This window comes from Octodon degus, unplaced genomic scaffold (genome assembly GCF_000260255.1).
Source record: "Octodon degus isolate 3935 unplaced genomic scaffold, OctDeg1.0 scaffold01038, whole genome shotgun sequence".
Taxonomy (NCBI): Eukaryota; Metazoa; Chordata; class Mammalia; order Rodentia; family Octodontidae; genus Octodon; species Octodon degus.
In genome coordinates this window covers 18586-25008 of record NW_004525614.1, presented here as the reverse complement: position 1 = coordinate 25008, position 6423 = coordinate 18586, and the positions used below count along the sequence as shown (strand labels likewise).

Below are 6423 nucleotides of genomic sequence, written 5' to 3'. Positions count from 1 at the left end.
AGGCACACATATGCAGAAGCCATACAGAAGGAAGAAGCTACAGCTGTGGAGTGCTTGTATTCTGTCTGAGACTGTGACGCTACTTTTCTTTGAACATTCTGCACACAGTTTTGGTTTTTGTATGCATAAATTGGCTGGAATCCATCTATAATTTGTGTACACAAAAATTTGTTACAGTCAGGCTCAGGGATAGATTGCCTTACAGTCTCTGGTGAAAAGAGTGATGAATTTTACACTTTCAGTGAGAACCATAAAATGACTCCAATGTATTCCTTTAGCAAATGTTAGGGGATAGGTGGTTGCATTTTCTCACTGGGAAAGGGAAAAGCAAGCTATGGTCAGCGGCCAGAGTTTATCTTTTCAGCAGTTGCTGCATCATCACCAAGATCTTATTCACTATGGCACACCATTTCCGAAGTCGATCTTGCCTTCTGTATTGGAAAGACATTTACCTGTCTGAATATGGAGTTTTCCTATAACTGAGAGTGAAGCAGTTGGCTTTTCTTTGCTCTTGTTTTGTGGAATATTGCTATTGAATAACTTCAGTATATGTATGTGCAAATTTGTTTTTGGATGAATGTTATCTTCTTTCTCACTGTTTTGCCTTTTTCTAGGAGAGACCAATACTACAAAAGGATCCATACATGTGAATAGGCAGAAATTTATTCAGACCTTGTAAACCTCATATCGGTGTACTACACTGATGTTGGAGAAGGATTCAACACATAATTTGGTAGAATATTCATAAAGCTGAAGCCAGCACTAAGTCCCATGTAGTTTGTGGAGAGTTCATTTCTGGGACTGAGGAGATAGTTCAGTGGTCTAAGCACCTGCTTGGCAAGCACAAGGACTAAAGTTTGAGGCTTGGTACCACATGCCATGCACACCATGCTGGCCCAAAACAGGGGCATGGTGGTGCATGCCTGTAATCCCACTGTTGGGACAGCTGAGACCAGAGGACCACTATAACTTTGAACTGCACAGTGAGACCCTGTATCAAATTATTTAATTAATTTGTAAAAAAGCATTTCTGGAAGCTGCTGAGCATATTTGGATCTATTAAATAGCAATCAATGAGCAATGTTCCACAATAGAAATATAATTTTATGAAATATTGAGAAAGAGATTGAGGGAGTAGTATAACTTCACAAAAATCAAACATGTATATGAACACTAAATGATGATAAATGACTATATCAACATACCAAATTGTGGAAATGAAAATAATTGAGACTAATCAAAATGATTATGTTGCAGCAGATTTGCAAGAAACCACACACAGAAAGTTGAGAATAATGGAACAAACAAAGGTTTTATTCTGCCAGAGGACAATAGTCTGACACAGAGTCAGAAAATATCAATGCCGAGTCTTGGATCTCTAGCATCTTTGTACTCCACAGCTTCCCCTTGAGAAATTTACAAGAATGCCACAGTGGTCACAAGGTTTATGTCTCCCAGGAGTTTGGTGGTCAGGCAGGAAGTGGTTAATATGTAGCTTACCCCAGAGTTTGCTTTAACTTTGTTCCTTAGGTTAACAGTTTGTTATACTTTTGTGGGTTTATGGTTCAGGTAAAGGAAGGGGGAGGAATGAGTTCATGTAAAATTTAAGTGACTGTCTCTACTCTTCTTCCATTGCTGGAACAAATACCTGACACTGAAAACTAAGGAAGGAAAGGTTCATTTATCTCACAGTTACTGGAGGTTTTAGTCCATACTCAGCTGGCTCCAAGGCAATATGGCACATGGCAGAGAGCATCCTTTCATGGCAGCAGTAAAGATCAGAGAGAGAAAAGGAGCTCAGGCATCTAGATAAACTCTCCCTTCCTTACAGTGTAATGCAAATTACCTGCCCCAGGGCAGGTGCAGCATGCACACCCACAATAATCAATCACACACTCCAGGAGTCCCTCCATGACTGCATGAGGCTTTGGGGAGACACCTGTACACTAACCATAACATTCCACCCGGGACCCCCAAAGACACGTGCACATCACTTTATACAAAAAACATTTTAGTCCTTCTCTAAGAGTTGCCAGAGTCCCAACAGTTTCAGCATTGCTGAAAACTCCAAGTCCCAAGTCTCCAAGATCCAACCAAACTTTTGCTGTGAGCCCCTGTACAAATTAAAAGTTAAACACGTCCAAGATTCAATGGCACAAGATAAACATTACCATTCTAAAAGGTGCAGATAGTGTGACACCAAGCATTGGCACCAAAGCCAATCCATAATCCAGCAGGGCAATGGGCTTGCCAGAGAGCTCAGTTTTTTAAAGCACTGCTTCTGGAAATGCAGTCAGGAGCAGGGGACCGTGGTTCAAGCTCCAGCTCCATGGGTCGCACCAGACCCGCCCTTAAGGCAGCCTGAACTAGCCAAAGAAAAAGACAAATACTCCAAGGGCCAGGGAATATAGCTCACTGGCATCAGCATCTGCCTGGCAAGCACGATATCCGAGTTCAATCCCTGGTGCCACCAGAAAGAAAACAAAATCCAGCCAGGCAGACATTAAGTTCTATAGATCCATGTGGAACATCTGAGGCAATCTGTGGCAATTGTGAACTCCATGTGGCTCTGCCCCTATGGTACTCCTGGTGGTTGTAGCTCCCATGGCTTCTCTCTTAGGCCAGCTTTGCTCCCTCCTTGCAGTTTCCCTCATTTGGTCCATGTTCCTAGCTTTTCCAAACTTCTGGGGTATGTGTATAGATCTGTTGGTCTCAATGCGATCAGTTCTAAATGGTAAGAAATGGCAGCAGGAATGAGAAAAAGATAGACAAGAAGATAAAAGCTGGGCTAGGTGGTGGCTGGTCTGCCTGGTTGGAGAGACGAACCCACTAGAAAAACAAAATGGACATTTATTTATACCTTCACAAAGTTAGTAACACGTGACACAAGGTTGCCTAGTGACTAACGTCCAACCTTAACCAGACCAGACGTTTATCTCAGGACTGAGGTAGCTTATTTGCTTTAGCCATTGCGCTCAGCCTTGCTTATACACCTTTGACTGATTTTCAGGCTTCTGCAGCTCCCAACAGGTTTCCACTTAATAGGCTTCTCACTCACAGCTTTACACACTGCCTTCCCAGGGGCACACTGCCTGGCCTCCCAGGTTTGTGAAATCTAGATGGAAGCCTTCTTAACCTCAGAACTCATGCATTCTGCAACTGCCTAAAACCAATGTCACATGGATGATGTCAAGGTCTGATGCCAGCTGCAGCAGTAGACAGGCTTTCTTCTTTCTTGGCTGTAGGGGTCAAGTGCCTGGATCATCAAGTACTCTGACCCTGATTTAGAGAATAAATTCTCTTATGTCGATGCCATTCTGGAACATGGTGTGGCCAGCACCACCACTTTGGAACATGGCTTTTCCCTCAAGGCAAAGTCCCTGACCTTTGAATTGCTGAGGCTGCGAAGGTTGGAGATCTGCTGCCTCCTATGATTCCCTCAGGCTATCCTTTACATTTTCTTTTTCCTCCCTGGCAGTGGAGATCCTCTCAGCTCTTTGCATTCCCCAGCTTTATTGGAGCTTCCTTTTTAACGAAACTCACAACATTGTAACTCATATTGCTGTGCTTTTTACTCTTGATTCTCAACATAAATCTGGCTAAAAGCACCCAACAATAGCCATGCCACTGCCTCAGTGTTTGATTGCTTTGACATATCTTTTGCCAGATTAATCAGTCCACTATGCTTAATCTCAGTCTCAGGCAAAGTCTGGGCACAAGCAAAATTCAGACAAACCTTCCCCCAAGGCATAACATAAATCATTCATATTCCAAAAACCAATGCAGGCCTTCTTCCCAGGAGGAACCTCCACAGTGTGGTGGTTATCAGCCAGGGTTTCCATCAGCATTCCAGTCTATTGAGCCCTGACTAGAATATCCCATAGAGAGCAGCTGAAGCTGTTCCAGTGCTTCACTTGTAGGTGATGTCTCCAGACCTTTCCTAATCTTCCCATGAGCTGTTCTCAAAAGCTCATAATCCACATTTGGAGGATTAGCCACACCAATGACTCCACTTCTCTGATATCAATTTCTGTCTCTGTTTCTGGGACAAATATTTGACCTTCAAAACTAAGGAATTAAAGATTTATTTATCTCACAGTTACTGGAGGTTTCAGTCCATACTCAGCTGGCTCCAATGCAGTGTGGCACATGGCAGAGGGCAACCTTTCATGGCAGCAGCAAAGATCAGAGAGAGAAAGGGTGTGACACTGGGACCGGGGAGATGGCTCTGTAGAATAAGCATTTGCATGGCAAGTACAAGGGCCCAAAAGAAAAATGCGTGACAGGAGCCTGGCCAGCTATCTAACCTCTCTCCCTTCCCTACATTGTAATGCAAATTACTTGCCCCAGGGGAAGTGCAGCATCCACACCCACAATAATCAATCACAAACTCCAGGAGCCACCCCATGACTGCATGAGGCTTTGGGAGGACACCTACACACAAACCATAACAGTGACCTTTCAAATGGAGTTCAGAAACTAACTGATATCACATCACCTATTTCAAAGAATAACATTAAAGAATGCAAAAATGACTCTCAAAATGCTAAACAAAAACTGCAATAGAACTGCTTATTATCAAGTATAATACCAGTGGAATATATAATGTTACATGTTTGGTCATGAGGAAATTGTATCTTAGGCATTGTGGTGGATTGAAAACTGGTGGTCCACATGTGAAACCCAGCTGAACTGAACCAGCATGGATGGGTGTGGGAGGCTCACCTGAGGATTGTTACTGGCAGCATAAGAGGGAGAACTGAAGAGGAAGAAATTTAGACGCTGTTAGGGGGCTGCTGACTCTCAGGCTAGTCTCCTGGAGGAGTTTGTCATGCTGGTGTTCCTGATGAGCTGAGCTGTTCTCATCATCAAAGGAGCTTGGGACCTTGTTATTACTGGTAATGGCTGTGGTTCACTTTAGAGAGATTCTGGTCCTTACTTTGAGCATCATCTCCTGGCTCCAGAGGGAAAGACAGCACACTGATAAATGCCCTGGAGAAGTTTGTTATGCTGGCTTCCCTGACAGAGACTTGACTCTTCTCACTGGGACCTCATTGTCACTGAGAATGGCTAAGGTAGCTTTCAGGGGATCTCTGGTTCTTGTGTTACTTTAAAAAGTAAGTTCCTGGGGGCTGGGGAGATGGCTCAGTGGAATAAGTGCTTCCCTGGCAAGCACAAGGACCTGAGTTCAATCCCCGGTTCCACCAAAAAATAAAAAAGTAAGTTCTTGTTCTTACTTTTAGAGTTGCCTGCTGGCTCCATTGTAAATCCATTAGCCTGCTAGCACAGACCCTTCATCCTGCTGGCATAGGCTTTCTAGCTTCCACCACTCACCTTTGGACCTTCTGAGCACAAATCTGTGAAATGGGCCTGCATTCGACATTATTTTTGGATGTTAGCCTCCAGTTGTAATTGTGAGAGGCAATAGTTGGGGCTCTCGGCCTTCAGATGGACTCATGCAGGACATTAGTATGAGATGCAGGCCCTCAGCTTGATTATTTTGGTCTTCACTGTATGGAAAGATTCCTGGATTCTCTGTGTATAAGACTCTTTGAGTGACTGTTATAAAATAGTCCTATAAATTATGTATCCTGTATGGTTTCCCTTATCAACACCAAAGTACAACAGGCATCTTTATTTTTATAAATATTACAAAACATAAGCCTATGAATTGTAGTAATAATAACAATCGAACTTGTTAAAAATTCAAGGGCTCAGCATTTCTCTTTCCTAAAAATACATTTCATTTAAACAAATTTAACTTAAGTATAAGAATAGTTGCATATATTTATTCCTCCACATCCGAGTCCCCTGAGGTGACACACTGTGTTAACAAAATAATCTGGAACAACGTAATACAGGACTATTGTCAGCTCAGTTGCACATTTGATCACATAATCTCTGAGGCAGCTTGTACAAGATAAAGTCCAATGAGACCTCGTGTTTCACAATGAACAGCACCCCACACGAGAGTTCTTCTAGTCATCTCAGCCATCTGTCCTCATGTTTATGTTGTGAAATCATTACCACATTCTTCATAGCTAGATTTGCATCATCTACCACAACTGCTTTTTGTGGAGAAAGTCTAAAACCTTTTTGCTAGTTGTAGTAGGTGGCACTATGTCAACCATGGTAGTCAGTACTGGATCCATGCTCTTGTTTTCTTCTCTACAAGAGGCACAGTGTGCTTTCTCAACATCTCTACTTCCACATGCCAACACATAGCTATCATAAGGATCCTCAGGATCCTCAGCATCTGCTCTTCTTTAAAGTTGTCAATTTTAGAGATAGAAAACATATGATCAATCTTTATCCATGCCTGGCATATTTCACTTGACGATTTCTTGAATAAATTACATTGTTTCAAAGGAAAGTTTTCTTTTAATTTTTTAAAATTTTATTTATTTATTTATTTATTTATTT

The 6423-nt window shown here is 42.3% G+C and overlaps 1 protein-coding gene across 1 annotated transcript in view; it reads left to right on the top strand.

The window, feature by feature from the left end:
* The window catches only part of LOC101580632 (zinc finger protein 14-like), a gene marked incomplete at its 5' end in the record, with an annotated part of 17355 nt that overhangs the window by 9120 nt on the left and 1812 nt on the right, over nucleotides 1–6423 (top strand). The gene's annotated exons all lie outside the window — the stretch shown is intronic.